The sequence below is a fragment of the Canis lupus genome, chromosome 2, assembly GCF_003254725.2.
Source record: "Canis lupus dingo isolate Sandy chromosome 2, ASM325472v2, whole genome shotgun sequence".
Taxonomy (NCBI): Eukaryota; Metazoa; Chordata; class Mammalia; order Carnivora; family Canidae; genus Canis; species Canis lupus.
Genome location: NC_064244.1, coordinates 25,369,584 through 25,391,318, shown reverse-complemented (window position 1 = coordinate 25,391,318; position 21,735 = coordinate 25,369,584).

Genomic DNA, 21,735 nt, shown 5'->3' with positions numbered 1-21,735 from the left:
AAAAAACTTTAGGGGTGCCTGGGTGGCTCAGTCAGTTGAGCGTCTGCCTTCGGTTCAGGTCATGATCTCAGCATTGGGCTCCCTGCTCCTTGGGGAACCTGCTTCTCCTTCTCCCTCTGCTTCTCTCTCTCAAATAAATAAATAAATAAATAAATAAATAAATAAATAATTTTTTAAAGAATAAATTAAAAATAACTTTAAAGGGTATTATGTGCTAGGATGCCTGAATGGCTCAGTCAGTTAAGCATCTGCCTTCGGCTCAGGTCATGATTTCAGGGTCCTGGGATAGAGCCCCACATTGGGCTCCCTGCACTGCAGGGAGTCTGCTTCTCCCTCTCCCTCTGCCTCTCCCCCTAACCTGTGCTCTTTCTCTCATTCACTCTCTCTGTCTCAAATAAATAAATAAAATATTTTTAAAAAGAGTATTATGTGGTATTAACATATCATTTCAATAGCCATGGGAATGGATTGTGTTTATTAAGAAACTTTCCATATAATTGCTTAAAATATACCACCCAAAAGACCAGATAAAAACATAAAACTAAGGCCTTTGAAGGTGATCGGTACATTGAGTTTCCATCCATCTCTCCTTAATTTTTGGTGATTTGGAAGCTATCATAATACAGAAAAAATTTAAACACAAGTGGATAAAGTAGAGCCCAGTTGATGTGAATATTTTTTTATAATAGACTAACAGAGAAGCTAAATTTGTGCTATGCTCTCTTGCAAGAAGAGAACAGGATCTGGCTAATCAGAATGCCTATCCACCTGCCCCCAGCATTTGGCCTGGGGGTGGGAAAATAATTTAAATTAGATTCATTAAAACATGCACTTTCCAGGAAAGTGCTACCATTGGTCTTTTTTTTCTACAACCTCTGAAGAAGAAAAGTACAAAAATAATCAGATAGAGGCCAGCCAGTTTCCTTTGCATGTCTGGATTCAGACAACATCTAAAATAACTACCCTCATGTAAGTTGCTAGATAGATAACTTAGCTATGGCATAGCTAGAGCTACCAATTAGGGACACTGAGGTATTATATTTGTATTGTTTTAAACTGATAAATTTGTGTAATTTGAAATGCAGCCCTAGAAAACCAATGCAGGCTGTGGGCCTGATTTGTGTTTTTTGTTTTGTTTTGTTTTTTGTTTTTTAATTCCCCAAAGATTTCTTGGCCCTAATATATGTATTGCTACTTCCTACCAAGGGAGCTACTTTGCATTTCAGTGGCTAATTCTAGACTATTTTAATTTGCTATTTGGTTGACCACAGAGTTATATTCACTTGTTTGGCTTGATTATACCTAACTAAGCAAAGTGAGTAAAGTGCCCAGAAATAAAATGAAATATAACTGATTCAAAGTGATTTATAAATATATAATGTAATTTATAAATAACTATATAAATATACTTAAAGCATAACTATGTGTATAAATATAGAAACACTGTTTTACTGAATATGTTAATATGTATTTATTTTATTATTTATTTTATAATCATATTAATAATGTGTTGATTAATAAATATACATGAATACACATTTATTCTGTATATAAACTATAAAACTATACATTATAGAAACATAAAATACATTTATATATAAATTATTAAACAACTTTTCCAGATCTACAGATATATATTAATTTATTCCACATATATATTCCAGTAGTAGAGGCGAGAAAAAGCATAAGCCCTGGTAAACATTTCGGGAGTTACTAGGGGAAGTCTACTGTGTTAACTGAAGATTAAGACAGCATCTTAATTAATGAAACTAGATCTGGATAAAATGAACTGTAAATGAATTTTTTATGGTTACTGAACACAAACCTTTTAATTCTATTTAGGTGAAACATGTTATATTGTAAATGAGGAGGGAGAGAGAGAAAAGGGAAACTGGTAGATATTTTATCCCAAAAGCTTTTTTTTTTGGTAGAAATCATCTAAAAAGAAGACTTGAAATATGTAGCCTCAATGAGAAGAGAAAGACTTAAGACTGGAGGCAATAATTTGAAGCCAAATGGAGAGCTGTGGCAAGCTCATATATTACTATCTTCTATGTAATCAATACCAAGAGTTAAGGGGAAAAGGATGAAAGTCAAGTCACAGAATGACGGGGCTCTTCAGTTCGATCTGCTCAATATACAACTGAAACATCATGGCCCACAGAAGTTTCCATCTTCTATGGCAGTCAACAGGTTCTCAGTGGAGGGGCAGGACTCGTGTAAGCAACCCAATCCTGCCATATCACCCACTAATATGCTATCCTCAAATATAAGCATTGTTTAGAAATGGTTTTTGAAAAGATGCAATAGTTACTTTACCCTTTGCTACTTTTCCATGCGCAAGGTGCTCAAATTAAAAATTAAAGAATCAGCATGTTATTGACTGTGGTAGGCTTCAGCTCATAGACCATGTTAGTACCTGATATTTAAAATAAGCACACGTCCCAAGTTCTATTGCATCTGTGTCTCTGGCAATTGTAAATGTAGGGCAGATCATCAAACTCACTTACTGAATAGAAAGTTGCATATGAGTCTGTGATCTGACTTTTCACATTTGCAGACAATATAAAAGAAGTCTGTAAGATTTAAATTTTTCACACATGTGAACATATACAAAGAATTGTAGAAAAATATCTAACTCATGTATCATTCCAGCACTAATCTTAGCAAACCTAATTTTAAGCTTTTCTCAGACTGGAAAGAATGTGATTGAGTTATTCACATCCATCAACATATCTTTTTTTTTTTTTTATCAAATTGTCATTGTATTTGATATCTTGTGGACTGAGTAGTTATCACAATTAAAGCTGAAATAATAAACCACAAAGTTTGTGTGACATTAAAAAAAATATCAAAAATCCCACAGCATATTTAGCTGTGACAGAAAAATTGATTCCATGCATGACTTTATATTTGTGAGTGTGTATGTTCATGCAAATATGTACGTGGAGTTGAAGTGCATCTCTCAGTGCATCTGTAGAAAGGCACATAGATTCAGGAATTGTCTATAAGGTGCAGTCATGTGCTCTGAAAGCAAGTAATTCTAAACACTTGTCATCATTAAGTGATGTAATATTAGATATTAAAAACAAACAAATACACCTAACATTGAGGTATAGGTTGGATATTGTCCTTCAGACAGGACAACTGTATCTTATTGATCAAGTTAGTGGTAAATATGCCCTATGAGTAGGGAAGCATCTTTTGAATAGCTAAAACAAATTTACTTCACAAATACATTTTTTTTTTGCTCAGCATTAAGAATTCTAATGATGAAATATCTTCCCTGAAGGCATCTTTGATATCTGCATACTTACTCATTGTCAGCATATACAAAGAAGCGTGCAAACATTACATCTAAAAGCAATTATGCAAAAAAAAAAAATAAATAAAAAAAAATAAAAGCAATTATGCAAAGACTACATCAACACCACATAAAGTACGTAGTTAATTTTATAATGTAAAATTCTAAATGTTCCTATGGAACCTGGGATAATCTCTATGATGTAACATGCCTTTATGTGCATTTTAAAAAGTGTTTATACATATTTGTAAGGAATTATATAAAATACATATCAGTTATATGTAATTGTTCCATGTTACTTTGAATTTTATATAAGGATATCCACATTTAATTGCACAGAAAGATGGCTTAATTTGTGGCTGTTCAAAGGTGGATCAAAATTACAAAGATCCGGGCTTCTCTTCACAGTCAGTAGACCCTGTGCTGACATACTGATCTGATGAAAGGACAAGCGCTGCCATCTTTAACACATACTAGCTTGATGACGTTGAGCAACTTATATAACTTTATTTTGGCCTTAGTTGCCCTTTGAAATGTAAGGATACCTACCCACCTGGGTGTCATACAAATCACATTCTCCTCAAATGGCACCTATTATGTTTTTCCCAATTAATTCTCTGGTTCTTTCATGATATCTTGGGGAATTAAATTTGAAGTCTTTCAAAATCTTCTAATTATCATATTTCAAGTGGCCTTTATCAATTTTCATATTTAGCTAAATGGTGAGTGAAATTAGGAGATGGGTCGAGGTGAAGAGGAGATGAATGTGTTTTGCTTTTTATTTTTGAAAATATATTTTTAGGGGTGCCCAGGTGGCTCAGCTGATTAAGTATTGGACTCTTGGTTTCTGCTCAAGTAGAGCTCAGGGTCCTGGGATTTCAGAGCCCTGCACTGGGCCCTGCACTCAGCGGGGAGTCTGCTTAAAGATTTCCTCTCTCTACGTCTCCCCTCCATTCTCTCTCTATAATCAACCAATCAATCTTTTTAAAAAAAGAAAAATATTTTTAGTGAGATGAAAAACTATTATATTCATCCACATCTATGAAAAATAAATAGAATATTTAACATTTCATTTACAGTAGTTACAAAGTCAGTAAAATAACTATGAATGTCTGCTTTCTAAAGAAAAATGTTCTTAGGGAAGAAAAAAAAATCCATTCAAATCAGCTCAAGACAGGTTTTCTAAGAGGCTTTCAGATTAAACTCTCTAGGCCCTTCTAAGTAGTAAGATCAAAACCAAAAGAGTTTTTAATTTCACATATTCTATAGTTAGGACACTAATTTTAGCTTGTTACATGCTGGAGTTAGATCTCTACATACTGATACATGTGTATTTTAAGCACTGTCAAGACTTGTGTATCATTGGTATACCAGAGGAATTAATTTATAGAACTAATTGAAAAAGGGTTAATATACAATATATTTAAAAGATATAGAGAGTATTTTTAATGTTTGAATTTGTTACATATTTGCTCAAAGTTGTGTTTTTAAATATTTAGATAGATAAAACTAGAGCATGAAAGATAAATAAAACTTTAAGGAAATTTTAAAGGACAAAAATGCACAATTACATGAAATTCTTAAATACTTTAATCCTGAAATCAAATTTATTTTTTTTTTCAAACAGGTCATATAGTGGGAATGTCAGAAGTAAAAAAAAAATTTTTTTAAATGTTAGATTTTTTAAAGAAATCTGACTTCTCAATCTGCTCTTAAAATGCAGAAAATCCAATTTCTTCTTCTCAACAATTGAAGTAATAAGGGCCAGATGTACTTTTCCTACTGAAACAGTCGGAAAATTGTACAAAATATAAGATGCACAATTTTTCAGACCCTGGGCAACAGGCAATGTAGAGTTATGATTTCTGACAGAAGAAAAACAAAATGAGTCCTAAAATTATGGGAGCTTACTGCTGTGTTTGCAAGCTACATTGCAAGAAGGAGAAATGCAAAGTGAATCCAGAAGTCTTGCTCAGTTGAGGAGACAGAGATCAGAATATGAGAAAAGGAAACTGGCCAGAAATTTAGGGCAGAGTGATAGATGAGAGGGAGCTGGAGACAGAGAGAGAAAGAGAAGGAGATCCAGGGATCTGCAAAGAGGATCCCCTCGAGACTTTGGCTGAGGGTGAGTTTGCACATATGTGAGAGAAAACTACCTGCTGTGGAGGAAGAAACCCCCCCCCCCAAAAAAAAGAAGTAGATATTCCTTCATATAGATTTTTTCCATCCAATATCTCCCTGAAGAATTTCCTTTAACATCTCTTGAAGTCAAAGGCTGCTGCCAATAAATTCTCTCAGTTTGCAAATATTTTCTCCCAGTGATGGCTTATCTTTTTCATTTTCTTAGAATCATCTTAGGAAGACCATACATTTTTAATTTTGAGAAAGTTTAAGCAATCATTTTTTACATTTATATTTCATGTTTTTGTGTTCTGTTTTTTAAATTTTTGTGAAATACGAGGTTTCAAACATTTCTCTTCTTTTTTTCTCAAATATTCTATCATTTTAATTCTGATATTTATGTCTTTGATCTAATTCCAGAAAAATACCGACCTATCATAAAATCCAATGGGACACCTAGAGATGAAAACAACACTATTCTAAGTAAAAATACAATGGATGGGATTAATAATAAATGGCACAAACAGGAAAAGGGTGGTTGGCTAATGGCACTATTATGACAGCTTCTCACACATTTGAATGTGCTGTGTTTTTATTCTATTAATAATATTTTCTTTTTTTTATTAATAATATTTCCTGTTTGTCCTTATGACTTCTTTGATCCATGAGTTATTTAATTTCCAAGTGTATGGATATTTAAAATGTGTGTTTCAATTAGTAGCATCTAATTCAATTTCTATATGGCCAAATATATATAGACTTTGATTTAAACTCTTCCAAATTTATTAAGACTTGCTTTCTAGCAAAGACTATGGACTTATTAATGAATATCCCAAGTGTACTTGTTAAAATGTGTATTCCACTGCTGTTGGATGGAGTGTTTTATGAATATGGGTGTGCCAAATTGATTAATTATGTTACAATCATTAACCTGAAGTTTTCTTTTTGTTGTCAGTTACTATGGAGGAGTAACTGTGGATTTACCTATTTCTCCTTTCAAATCTACACGTGTCTGTTTCATACATTTTGAAGCTCTATCATTAGGCACATAAATATTAGGAATGTTTTGTCCTTTAATTAAATGACTAATTTGTCAATATGTCCCATTTTATTGATAGTAATATTCCTTGTTCATGTGTATTATATCTGTCTCCTAAGAAAACCAGAATTCTTTGCTAATTTTGCATCAAACACTGAATTATTTCTTAAAGGGGTTTAAAAACAAAAAATATATATATTTATATTTACCCAAATTGTTGCCATTTCTGCTACCCAGGAGGATTGGGAGGACAAAAAATATCTAGTATTTTACTAGCTCTTATTTTAAGAGCTGAAAATTTCCAAATATGATGAAAATTATAAACCTATAGACTTAAGAGGCTCAGTGAATCTCAAGCATAAGAAAATCCTACAAATGATGTTCAGACACATCATAATTGCATGGCAAAAAATCAATGATAAAGAGAAAATCTTAAAAGTAGCCAAAAGAAGGGTGCCCGAGTAGCTCAGTTGGTTAAGCATTTGACTTCAACGTGGGTCATGATCTTTGGGTCCTGGGATTGTGCCCTGAGTCAGGCTCCCTGCTCAGTGGAGAGTCTGCTTCTCCTTCTCCCTCTCTCATTCTGCCTCCCCTCCTTTATACCTGCTGTCTCTCTCTCAAATAAATAAATAAAAATATAAAAAAGCAGCCAAAAGAAAGAAACATTATATATAGAGAGATGAAACAAGATTTCACATGCAAAGCAAGACAGAAGATAATGGGATGACATATTTGAATTATGAAAAATCGCCAATCCAGATTTCATTATCTAGTAAGATTATCTTTCAAAAATGAAGGTGAAAAACATCATCATACATATTTAGGCAGAATTCACAGTTCTATCATTTTTTTAACTGGAAGTAAAATTAAATAGAGATTTTAAATAAATATGTGTCTTTTTTTTCTACAAATTTATATTCAAGAACTGTCCAATAGGATTCTAAATATACTTAGTCCCTATTGACACATAACTACACCAAGGGTGAGGTAAACACACATGCAAAAATCTCACCTCTTCTGAAAGTCTTTCTTTGATTCTTCCTTTCCATTATGATTTAAATTATTCTTTGTATCTAGTTTACTTAATTTTTTTTAGCAAAGACATTACTACAATCACCTCTAATTATTTCTCTACACTTTCCCCCAAAGACTGTAGGCTTTGTGCCCCACTCTTTATCTCCCACCTTCACTTTGGTCCTGTGGCCATGCCTCCCCAAGATGCCAAGAGTCTGCAGGATGGAGATGATATCCACTATGGAGAAAATATCTCCTTTCCACCTTCCAGTACTTAGGATCTTGGCATTCTCTGTCACCTCACTGAACCTTTTCCTAGCACTCTACTCTAGGTTTAGCTGCCTATGGTCCAAACACTCCAGGGTACACATTTCAAGGACCAAGGAACCTTGGTATGGGTCCTTGTAAAGAGTGTGGAAATAACTCCTCAGATTACAGGATGAAGTGGGGCTGGGATGCAGATGGCCTCCATTGGCTATTAATTTCCAATGAGGAAGGTTGGAATAGTTTGAGGAATCAGGGCTTTCTGAATTACTAAGAAGGTATATTTTTCAAGGTAAGAGGCTAGAACATATTCATTTTGTTAGATTTATGACATTTAAATAATTACACATATAGGTTTATAGATGCCTATTTATACTCTTGCCTTCAATGCCTCAGTGGGGAAAGTGATTCATTTTAAGCATCAGTGATGTTTAGCTTGGTGTTCACCACACTATAAATGTTCAATAAATATTTCCTGAATAAATGAAACAGCTAACTAAAAACTCATATAGCTATAAAACTCTCTGTTTCTAAGAGTTTGGAACCTAACGAGGAAGATAATATGAGGATTGCAAAATTGAAATTCAAAACATTTTACGATGTATATTGTATGGGATATGTCAAATTCATTCTAAAATTGAAGTTATTTACCCAGAAATATCAGGATATGGAGTATCCTTTTCATAAATTAAAAACAATGTTCCTGAGTATATTTTTCTTTAAGTAGTAAAATCTTAAAACTATTTTATTTGGAATTTAACTTTACCTCTATGGAATTAGGCTTTCCTGCCTTAACTAGAGAATAGCACTGCACTCATACACTATAACCTTTTCTTGAGGAAACAGATTTCTCTTTGTGAACAATCATTATTGTTCTTTGAATTGTTTTCAGATATTTTGAGCTCTTTTTGACTTCTCCCTTATTTAGTTGGCAACATTATTAATATGTTTTCTTGGGTGCTATTTTCCATGACTTAGGAGGACTAATTATAATTCTTTAACCATTAGAGCCAAAGGAGCCATTAGAGAAAATCTGGTTTAATTTCCCCTGATATTAAAATGACTAAGATCTAGCAAGGCTTGTGAACAATGAAAGGGCATGTCTCAAGTTCTATTCCACACATTGTGCTGGCAGAAAATTAACCTCTGGATGAATAGATTTTTCTCCATATAATGGTGGCATAATTTATGGGAAGAACATGAATCTGAGTAGTCTGCATTTCTCACCAAAGAGCATCTGATCTTAAACCTGAAATAAAACATAAGTTAAAACTAAGAAAAGTTTAGAGGCATATGTTTCCAAACACAGTTATTAGCAGAGAATTTGAGATATAATAAAGCCAACAGATCAGGATATGATTGCCATTGAAAAGACAGACTGTCACAATTCTCAAGATGAGGAAGTATGCCACACCATTGGGAGGCTACAGTGGGGAGGCAACAGTCAATCAAGAGGCCAAGGGAGAGGAGGTACCATGGACAAGAGTTTTTATCATGGTTTCTGTGAGATGGGCTGGGCAGTTAAGATAAGCAGATTTAGGACTAGCTAGTTTGAGTAATCTCAGCAGTGCCTGGGGCAGAGGGTTTGTGCCTACTTGTCCTTTGTTGGATCCTAGGGTGATTGGGACAGGTGGATTGGATGGTGGCTCAGAGTGTGACGGTTCAGCAGAGGAGGTGGTTGGAGTGCAGGTTCTGGATTTCTTGTTGTTTTATATTTAGGTTCTTTTTTTTTTTTTTAAATTCAATTTGCCAACGTATAACACCCAACGCTCATCCCATCGAGTGCCTCCTCATTGCCCATCACCCCAGCCTCCTCCTATTTTGCTTTTCAAATGTAAAACAACATTGCCATTGTTTTGTTGATGAGGGAGGCAGAAGACCATCATGACACTGGTGTATTATGGGTTGTTCGGTATATGCACACAGGGCAATGTTAAGGCATCAACCTAAGGAAGCCAGAAACATGGTTAACACAATAAAGAATAAGAATATCCAGGCTTCTGATTAAATTTGAAATGAGAAGGGTATTGAGGAAATGTGTTCATTGATTTCTCAATGATGACACCAAAATCTTTTCCCATAGAGTTTACAACTAATTCAAAATCTATCAGTAAGGGATCCCTGGGTGGCGCAGCGGTTTAGTGCCTGCCTTTGGCCCAGGGCGCGATCCTGGAGACCCGGGATTGAATCCCCCGTCAGGCTCCCGGTGCATGGAGCCTGCTTCTCCCTCTGCCTGTGTCTCTGCCTCTCTCTCTCTCTCTCTGTGTGGGACTATCATAAATAAATAAAAATTAAGCAAAAGAAAATCTGTCAGTAAGATCAAAGTGTTTAAATTTTTCTTTCCAAGATGTTATTGCGGTTTGTACACATCTAGGTGCTTTTCTTTTCTTAAATTTTATCTTTGCTAGGTTTGTTGTTCTCACTATTTTTCCATAGCACAATCAAGCTACAGAATTGGTATCACTCTGAAAACGTCTTTCTGGGTGCCTGGGTGGCTCAGTCAGTTAAGTGTCTGCATTCGACTCAGGTCCTGGGATGGAGCCCCATATAGAGCTCCCTGCTCAGTGGGGAGTCTGTTTATCCCTCTGCCTCTACCTGCTATTCCCCTCGTTTGTGCTCTCTCTGTCAAATGAATAAATAAAATCTAAAAAAAAAAAAAGAAAGAAAAAGAAAAAGAAGATGTCTTCCTTTGTTTAGTAACTTTGTATTCTTGACCCTTGAAGGATTTATTTCTTAGGCTCAAAATCTACTGTATTAATCACTCTCTTTATTCAAATATTCAATTCCCATTAATATTACATTTTCAGATTGTTTGGGGGGAATTTTGAAATCCCAAATTATTGAAAGATTAGAAATGCATCTATTCTAAATGAATTATTTTATGTATCGACAAAAAGAGACTTGCCTTTTCTCTGTAATATATTAGATAATTTAATATATTAGGTAATTTTAATGGCTTCAAAAGCCAAGACTATGATTATTAAAAATTATAATAGGCAATTTGAATTTATAAAAATAAAACAATTAAGATAAAGTATACTTTTTGTGACCAAGAAAAACTTAAATGCAACAGAGATTAAGAACTATATCCCTAAAATATACTTAGTAAAACAATTTCTATCAAACCTGAAAGATAGAAAACTCTGAAAAGGTGCCTAATTACGTCATTAAAGTATGCATTTTAATGTAGGAATAAACATCTTAACAATTATGAGCCTGGTTCCAATCCACACTTTTATCACTATGTTCCTTAGTAAATGTGCTAGACATTGGCGAGTGACAAGTAACAAAAATAACACAAAATTGACAATGTAATTGGGGCAATTTCATAAATATCACCCAATAAAATGTATAAAGGTCAAAATATTTTTAAAGCATTTCATTCTTTGAGGATAAGATTCGGAAATGGAAAGGAAAGAGCATCCTCAAAAAACCAAAACTGTAGTACAATTGTTTTTTAAAAATGGCATTAGAGGGCACTCTTGTATGCTTTGTAGGAATTGCAAACTTGAATGTACTGCTGAGTTTAGAAATGGTATGGTATAAAACTTTTTCTGGCTATTTTTGATATCTTGGTTTAAATAGATTCAAAATTTTAAATAGATTTAAAACCAACTTCACTTTTATGAAGTTTTGTCATCTGACAAAAGGAAGAAAGAATAGGAAGGAAAGGAAGAAGAAAGGGAGAGAGGGAGGAGGGAGGGAAGGAAGAAGGAAGGAAAGACATACTATGAGATCCATAACTCCTTAAAAGTGAGAAACAAACAATAAAACATCGGAGATATAATTTGAAATCATAAACTTAAGAAATATCAAAACAGTGAAAAAAAGAAACTTAAACCAAAGAGGAAAAACATCCATAAAACTTCTGTTTTTGTTTTGTTTTACTATTTGCATTATTTAGGTTAGAATCAGAATGTTTAAGGCTTCACAAAACTTGACATAGTCAAGTGACCACCCTGAACTTCCTATCATTGAGATCTTGAGGAAAAATATTAAGTTACTCTCAACCAGGCCACATTTCTATATGTTTACTTATCACTTTGCTGGGGACTGAGGTATAAATTAAATTGCTCTTGATCTCAGCCTTCAAAGGATCTACAGTTTTTTTGTTTGTTTGATTATTTGCTTAATATTAGTGACTAAAACAACTATGGGAAGTGACGAGGCTACTGATTACAACCTTCCATCGTAATTAAATACTTTGATAGTGAGTGCAATGATTAAACCCCAGTAAGGTAGCGTGTTCACTAGGCAGAACTAGCAGCTAGGTAGGTAACTCTTCTGGGCATTTAGGCAAATCATTACTCTTTTCTTTGTACCACTATCATATGAATAGGACACATTGAAACAAATTATCTGAAACACAATTGAGATCATTAAAGTGCACTTTTGAAAAAGATAAAAATTTGAATATTTTTATATTTACACCATAGAACCTTCTCTACACTGAACAACTTAAAAATAATTTACTCACAAATCTTTCCCATCCTAGCCTATCACATCTTGTTGTGTGCGGGTGTGGGTATATTCCTCACAGTCTAATTATTTTATATTACATGCATTATTATGTTATGTGCTTTCAGACACTTGAGGGTGTTTTGTTTCTTTAGTTTTGTTTTCCCCTTGGAATATTTTCTGGTTTTAGATGTGTTAGCTTTTTACTTTAGTTTTTTTTTTTTTTTATCATTTGGTTGATCAGCAAATTGCTAGAATTTTGCTGCTGCCCTAGTTAGGAGGATTTGTTGAACAATTTTAGTTATATTGCCTGATCATCTTTGGCAATCACAAGGATTTCTTTGTTGCAACCTAATAAATAATCCAAACTAGAAAGTATGCCTGTTTATTCATACTGGGTGCAACTATTAATCCTGGGGTAGTTTTGCCCCTGATTATAGCTGCTCAACACACCAGATTGTTATTCCAAAACCTACTGAGGAGACTATGGGAGAGAGAACAGCTCTTTTATCTTTTGTCCAGAAAATCTGAGTTTCCAGTCAGATTTTTAGAAAGAACATTAATAGCCGTAATTCCTTTTTAGAAATGAGCATAGACATATGTTTAAAATACTATTTTTTTAAAAATGGACCCACAGTTATAAGATCTGCAGTGAACTCTGGCCTCTGTTCTGAACTAACTGTCAAGAAGAATTCACTAACAGGGGGCACCTGGATGGCTCAGTGGGTTAAGTGTCTGCCTTCAGCTCAGGTCACGATCGCAGGGTCCTGGGATCAAGCCCCACTAGGGCTCCCTGCTCAGCAGAGAGTCTGCTTCTCCCTCTAACCCTTCTACTCCCTCTCCCCCTTGCTCATGCTCTCTTTCTGTCTTCCAAATAAATAGAATCTTAAAAAAAAGAAGAATTCACTAACGGTTACTGAGACTAAGTGAGGGCATATTGTTACATGATCTCTGAGGCCCCTTGTGACATTATCTGTGCTTCCAAACACATTTTAAGCAATTGATCATATAGTGGCCAGGATGTAAGAGCCTAGCTCTCCATGTCTTGAATCAAGTAGCTTCATTAATTTACTCTACATTTATGAAGTGTTCATTATATGTCAGGAGTGTTAGTCTTTTACAAAGAATGAGAGAATAGGTTAGAAAACTCTCTTCTCTCTGTCATTGTGTGTCTCTGTGTGTGTCGCTGTGTGTGTGTATCCAGAAGTGCATAAATAATTTTTTAAACATTTTATTTATTTATTCATAAGTGACACAGAGAAAAAGAAGCAGAGACACAGGCAGAGGGAGAAGGAGGCTCCCTGTGGGGAGCCTGATGCGGGACTGGAACCCAGGACCCTGAGATCATGACCTGAGCTGAAGGCAGGCGCTCTACTGCTGAGCCACCCAGGCACCTTGTATAAATACAATTTTCAACTGAGTTTTTTTCTGGGTAATGGGACTGAGGATTATTTTTACTTTCTTCTTTATGCTTTTCCTATACATTTTACACTTTCTGCAATTTTTAAAATCAGAAAAACATAAAATATGAGTAATATTTTAAATAGATAAATGATCGAAGTCGTTCCTTTCTTGACACAGGGTCATTACTGGGAAATGAGAACGAAAGGATAAACTGTACAAAATCATAACTTTGTTTTTGAGTTAAAGTTTGATTTCTATTTATTCCTAAGTTATTGAGCTCAACTGCTGTATTTACATGATTGATGTAACTTGCTTTGGTGTAGACCCTGGCTTCTGTTTGGATTTTTAAGTTAAAGATGGTTTGCATGCTAGTTGTTTTGATGCATGTCATCAATTAATATTTATTCTTTTTCCAGCTTTAAGGCCAAAGGTTAGCTTCTTCTTCTTGTCTACTGAATATGATTTTTGTTATGCAGTACCTACAGAAAACAAGGTCAGTAAAAGATTTATTTCATGAAAGTGTTTTCAAGCAAATAAATTACATTTTCTTTCACAGTCAAGGCTACCTTGTTAGCATTTGATTAAATGCTTCAATAATTTTTTCCATGGCAATGTGTTTCAAAGGAGGTAAGTACTAATAGCAGCTGTGCACTTGTAGTTAATGTGTTGTTAAATTGATAGAGAAAAGCAATATTGATGTAATAACTCTCATTCATGCATTATCTCTGAATAGAAAGTTTATAATAAGGAGTGAGCTGACATTCAGAAACTAAATAATCTAATATTAATTGTGAATTCTTTAACACGCCAAGACAATTGTTTAATTTTGAATAACATTTTTCAGCATTTATTTCAGAATTAGTTAAAATTCACCTTCCTACAAAAACGTTCATATTTCTTTCCTTCACAGAAAATGTTAAATTTTCCAGCCTAGTTTTTTAAATGAGTACAATTAAAGCCTTCATCAGAAGAAATGAAATTTGCATAAACATACATGCCTTAATAGCCTTTGGTACTGAAACAAAAATTACTCTTCTTTTGATATACTGAGCCTGTTGCACAATTATTACATTGCTCTAATGTCTTTGTAACTGGATGTTTGTTATTCATCTTTTGTTAAAGTTCATTTTGTTTGTGAACAATGCATTTTAGCACTATCCAATAATTTATTTCAAATTTGTGTTAATTGTGGTAAGTTAATTCTTACATATTTATTGAGTCCCGCAAAGTTGAACAGTAAATTTATTCAAATTAATGTGACTTAAATTAGAGCAAGCCAATTTGGTACTGCTAGAAAAATTGTCTAGATTGTTTTCAGTGTTTATTCAATGATAAAGTATTTCTTTTATATCAGCTTTATTGGAATGTATGCACCTGGTTGTGGTGAAGAAGAGCAAGACATTGGAAAGCACTTTTTCAGTTAGAGACTCTTTCTCTCTTCCTGTCTGTCTCTGTCTCTTTCTCTAGACAAAATTTCAAAGTATTATTCATTGTGTTCATGAAAATGTAAAGAAGCTAGCCATTCCTTTGATAAAATTGTCTCAAAATTAGCACTGCCTCTCTTTTATGCACTAGGAATCATACATTTTTTAATTTTTCATGAAAAACAGGCAATTTGCCATACATTTTTTACTTAGTTTTGCAAAAATGACTATTAGTACACATCGGGTAGACTCTTACTAAGCAAGCCCAGAGTGGAAAACATTAAGAGAGGCAAATAGTGTCATTTTTATATTTCACCCTTAGTGCCTCCCATTTCTCCCTAAGTTCTAGGTGTACTACACAGAACAATGAATAATAGTTTTGAAACCTCAAGATGTGTATCTGTTTGTTATTTTGATAGATCGGGAGTATCAGTGACATTACAACCTGAATTCTCATCAAAAGGGAAATTGATCTATGTGATGAAATCATTAGTGTGTGTGTTTACATGAGAAAATGTGCAAGATATATTAAGTGAAAAGAAACCTGTTTTACAAGAAAATACACAATAATCTCACCCAGATTTTAAAACCAACTTATTACTTCTGTTGCTATGGCTATTGTCCCTCCTCCTGAACACTAGTACAAATATAAAGAAAAAATTAAAATTAGAAGGCTAAGAATAAAACTGTTAAATCAGAGGGGCAGGGATTTCAGGGAGAGCTTTCAGGTCCTCACAAACTTTAAGAATTTCATTATATAGGCAATATTTCTTTCTTTTGTAACCTCTGCCTGGAAATCAGTAGAATCATATTATTAAGCCAGCCTTATAAGATACGTGTTTATATGTCATTCTGTATGTTATTACATAGAATGCCACAGTGACATCCATGACTTCTTACATACACGTGTGTTTTTCTAAAATACAGTCCAAAGTGCAATCCTTAGGTCATAGCATATACTCACTTGAAACTTTACATGGTTCTGCCCAATTGTTGTTCAATGGCTACACTGATGTCCTTTAACCATCTCTTTGTGAAAGTACTCACTTCTACTATCCTTACCGATACCAACTATTACACAGAGATTTAAAATTTAACATTTTGCCGAGTGCAAAAATGGTGTATGATTTTATTGATTGCTTTTGAAAATTCATAACTATGGCCTCATTTTTAATAATGAAGATGCATGATTTCAGAATCATCATCAATAATAATAAATGGCTTGTTGGAATATGGCAAGTTAGGGAATTTTATTTTTTTAATTTAAATCATAATTATGTTATTTTAGACTCCATAATGGTTTAAAATTTACCTTATTAAATCAGGATTTTGACCATATACAATGGATTTTACATGCATTAAGCAAAATTAGTTCTCAGACTTTGAGTTTTAGGTGAGGGCAATATTTTCAGGATGTCTCAAAATTCTTGAAAATGTTAGATGAAGTTCTGCGGAAATTTATCAAAAGCCATAGTTTAAAATAAACTAATAAACTAACCCATTTTGTCCTCCCCCAACAAAAGCAAACAACACCAATTCTAATATATATTGAATTAAACGGCCTTGGTTGGTTTTATTATTTTTTTTTATTTTTTTAAAGATTGTATTTATTTATTTATTTATTTATTTATTTATTTATTTATTTATTTATTTATGAGACACACACAGAGAGAGGCAGAGACACAGGCAGAAGGAGAAGCAGGCTCCCTGCAGGTAGCCCAATGCAGGACTTGATCCTGGTTCCAGGATTAGGACCTGAGCTGAAGGCAGACGCTCAACCACTGAGCCATTGTCAGTCAGATACGTATAAGTGGGATATATATGGTCTGTGTGTGCACAAAAAGAGATTTATTATGAAGAATTGGCTTATATGGTTATAGGAGCTGAGCAACCAAGACCAAACTCCATTGAGCAGGAAGCCAGAAAGGAAGATCACAAGTAGGATGAGACTCCAGGGACATTAGTCAAAGCTGTTGTCCATGAAAATAATTTCTTTCCTTTCTGGGAATCATCAGATTTGCTCTTAAGGCCTCCCAACTGATTAAGTTAGGCCCACTCAGGTTATTAAAGTCAACTGATTAGGAACTTTTATTACATCTGTAAATTCCCTTTTCATCATGCACTTTGTGTTTGTATAACAGGGACTGTAGCCTAGCTGAGTTGACACATCACAAAAGTCATTGTATCATGCAGCGACCCTCTGTGTTACTTTCTTTTCAAAAAAATTCACATGAGGGATGCCTGGGTTACTCAACAGTTGCGTGTCTGCCTTTGACTCACAGCATGATCCCGGAGTCTGGGATCGAGTCCCACATTGGGCTCCTTCAGAGAGCCTGCTTCTCTCTCTGCCTGTGTCTCTGCCTCTTTCTCTCTCTGTCTCTCATGAATAAATAAATAAAATCTTAAAAGAAATTCATATTAAATTTACAAAAGCGATCTTTTTCCTTTGGCACAAATTTATCCTATCTCTTTATTACTAAAATATGAAAGAAACTTTTTTTTAAAGTTTTTATTTATTTATTCATGACAGACAGAGAGAGAGGAAGAGAAACACAGGCAAAAGGAGAAGCAGGCTCCCTGCAGGGAACCTGAGGACCCTGGGATCACGCTCTGAGCCAAAGGCAGATGCTCAAACACTGAGCCACCCAGGTGCCCCTAAAAGAAGCTACTGAATCTAAAATTGAAGGGTCAGTGGGACAGGTATTGGAGGGAAGGCTGTTATTGACCTTTCATTTAAACACTGTGCTATGGTCTTCATTGCTGTGTTGAACGTGAGCATTATGCAAAAAACATTCTACCTAGAAGGCAAGACAGTTCTAAGTATAATTATTCCAATATTGAATATTATTTCAAACAATTAACAAAGTTTGTGATGAGGATATATCATTGCCAATTTTTTTCCTTATAGACATTCAGAATTTACACGATGTTTTCATATTTTTCAATTGACAGATGAGAAAAAATTTGGTGTATGCACCTGATTACGGGAGCTCATTTTTGAAGAGATACAAGATAAACTTATTTTTCCATATAAATGAGAAATCTTTCTGGTGTAATTCACAATTATATGCAGTTACATTGCTTTTCTGTCTTTGATTTAGAAGAAAGGAACCTATCACACTTTAAGTTTTGTGAACTCAAAAACCTTTGGATTTTCAGACAGAAACTGACCCTAAAGTCAGAGTTTGGATTGACAGAAACATCTATTAGTGGAGGAGACCATTTTTAATAGCCCAATGTGGGATGGGGGATTTTGTTCTTTAGCACTTCCACAATCTTCTCAATAGTGATATAATAATTTGAATGCGCTGGTTACTTTCATTTCCTAACCAACTTCTAGATAAATATCCTCTACTAAAATGATGATATACTTTTATTGCAAAAAAAAAAAAAAGTAGCAGTAAGCTCAGAGCTAATTGGTTGTGGTATAGAATTCCTTTTGGGGTGAAGAGGGAGAGGGAATTACACTATGCTAAAATCCAAAATCATATATTTAGTAGATATATTCTATTTTATTTTTTAAAGATTTATTTATTTTAGAAAGAGAAAGCTTGCATGAGAGAACACAGTGGGGAGGAGCAGAAGGAGGAGAGAGAGTCTCAAGTAGACTCTGTCTAGATTGCAGAGCCCAGTAGTCTCGATCTTTCAATCCTGAGATCAGGACCTCAGCTGAAACCAAGAGTCAGGCACTTAACTAATTGTGCCACCCAGGCATACCAGTAGATATATTTTTAAAAAATAACTTATAGTCACTACTTCTCTAAAGCAGGTGTTGTCAATTACTTTCAATTGATTTTGGAGAACTTTTCAGGATGTCTGTTCAAGTAGGTGCTTCTTTATAGCATTATTAATTTTTTTCTTTTTTTCCTCTTCTGTTTAATTTAGCTCAAGGGACAGTTTTAAAGTCAAAATCATCATGAGTACAGCCACTTTTAGGCTTCAATAATTTCTGTGTTTGCATATAGGAAAGACCAACGAGGGTAAGATCTTATCTTTGCCTATAGTTACCATTTAAGGAAATGTTCTTCTATGTAGTTGGGACTTTGGGTTAAGTACTTTAGCTTTAATGAGTATACCAATCCTATTCTCCATTTGGTTGATTTTTAAATTTCTTAGAATCTGCCATTAATAGGTACATGGAGGGCCTTCAAACTGAACTATTTGCAGTCAATACAACTGCCACTTTTATTGCTTCCCAAATCCTTCTAAATGCTTCCTTTGTGGAAAAAAAAATAGAATATTTTGTTTGAAATACCCCCAAAATAAACTAGTCATTAATTTTTCTATATATTTCAGCCTACTCCTTGTATTTATTATGATATAAGGTACAACTGCAGGACCCTAATCCTTTGTGAAGTCTTTACATGATTGGAGTCAAAGAGCTGGAACATGTTTTACTCTGTTTTGTGTTGCTGTTACAAAGTAACATAGGATGGGTAACTTATAAAAGACAGAAATTTGTTTCTCATGGTTCTGAAAGCTGGGAAGTCCAAAAACAAGGTGCTGGCAGCTTGGTGTCTGGTGAAGACCTCTCTTTTGGGTTAAGAGCTCACAGTTTTTGACTGTGTCCACACATGGTAAAAGGGACTAAGAAGCTCTATGGGGCCTCTTTTATAGGACTTGCCCTCATAATCTAATCCTCTCCCAAAGGCCCACCTCCTAATGCCATCGCTTAAGGTGGGGAGGATTTCAGTATATGAATGTTGAGGGGACACCAACCTCAATCTATAGTAGAACAAAAAATCAAAATAATCAAGCGTACTCAACTATCTGATCAAATCCATATAGCATTTGGCATACACAGCATTCCTGAAGAGAAGAAGAGAGAACAAAAAAGGAGATATTCTTGCTCCTGCTTACAACCTCTGCTAATTCTCTGGACACACTTATGTCCATTGGACACACTGTCTTTCTGTAGATGCTAGTGCTTTCCACTTAGTACAGCCATGTCTCTCTTGATTCTTCTCTTGCTTGAGTTAAACAATGGAAGGTCTCAGGTACAAAAATTGTGCAGTGATTTTGCAAATTTTGCATACACTTTTCCTCCTTGTGTTACACTTTTCTGGAGAAGCTCCAAAATGAAACTCTAGTCCAAAGCATTGGAAAATTTTTCCTTCTTGCTTTCCCAAATCTGTTTGCTGACAATACTTGAAATTTAACAGAAGAGTTCATTTCCATCCCTCAAAAATAATCTAATGGCGGGCAGGTTGAACGATGGTAACATCTTCTATTCAGAATTACCTCTTCCTATGGATAACAAAAACTTCTTAGTTGATGAAACATTTGTGTTTTTGTAATCTTCCATCACTACAAGATATGTTTGAAACTCCTTGTTTCCTCATGCAAAAAGGACCCTGATGACTCATCTCCCTTCAGATTGCTAGACCTGTTTCACATGCACACCTGAGCATAGCTTAGGTTCAGGCTAGGTCTCAAAATACACTGGAGCTTTATTCCTGGATCAAGTGACACAAGCAGAGAACTTATTTATTGGACCTTAAAATATTAATGGTTCTCAACCATCAGCTCTCCTCCCTGGGCCCATCCACTTCCTATGTTCTTACAAAAAATGAAACTTAAAACTCACAACTAAACTAGTTATTGTGCCTCTTTTAGAGTTGTCATTGAATCCTGAAGGAAGGATTCAACAACTTCCTTCTTTCCTTCCTGCCGTATCACTTGCTATCTGTCCTCTCGATGAAAATCTGGGAATCAAGTGGGGAATGGTGTTTCATGCTTCAGAATCCAAGCAGCAACAGCAATTTTTCTTCTTGTAAACAAGTTCAATTTGTAAAATGGAATGGAACAAATGGCTTTCGTCATTGATTATTTCCCTGTCTTTGCTAGCAGAGTTAATACGGCATTTCTACCCTATGATCTACTTCTTCCTTTCCTCTTTTCTCTTCTTTATTTCACTGCATCTGTCTTAATCTGTTTGGGCTGCCTTAACAAAATACCCTAGACTGGGTGGCTTAGACTAAAGGCATTTATCTCCCGCAGTCTGGAGGCTCAGAAGTCCCAGATCACACAGTGCAGGCAGACCAGCTTCCTGGTGAAAGTCCTCTTCCTGACTTGTAAACAACCATCCTTTCACTCAAGGCCTTTCCTTAGTGCATGTATATGGGGCTGGAGGGATCCTCCCATCTTTCTCTTCTGATATGGACACTAATACCACCATGTGGGTTTCATGCTCATGATTTCTTTCTTTTTTTTTTTGGGGGGGGGGTCACATTTTATTTCTCACACACACAAAAAATGAATCTGAAGCAAGTTACGCCATTCATGAAGATCAGTCCAGGGGTATGTTAAAATAGTCTCCTGCATCTTGACCATACGGTGATATATCCTAACAAATGGGAGAAGGGAAAACACTGTGCATACACAGAGATACAAGGTGGCTTTGCTTTCCTGGCTACTAGGCTCTAGGAAATTCCTCTTCTCTGACCAGAAAGCAGGTGGGGAAAACAGAAGATAAAACCCAAGCTGACCCTCTGGGCTTCTTGCTGAGAGCTCTAGTGAGAATCCAGCTTCAGTTTCCTAGGATCCCAGAGGCTCCCTCGGTGACCACTTCTGCAGAGGAAGGTGCCAGGCACCCTGATCCCAAAGACGGCCTTCTGCAAGGGCTGCTGGGCTCCAGCCACCAAGCCCCCCACCGTATGCCCACACTAAGGCAACAGAAACAACCAACCCCTTATGTCTCTGGTTTC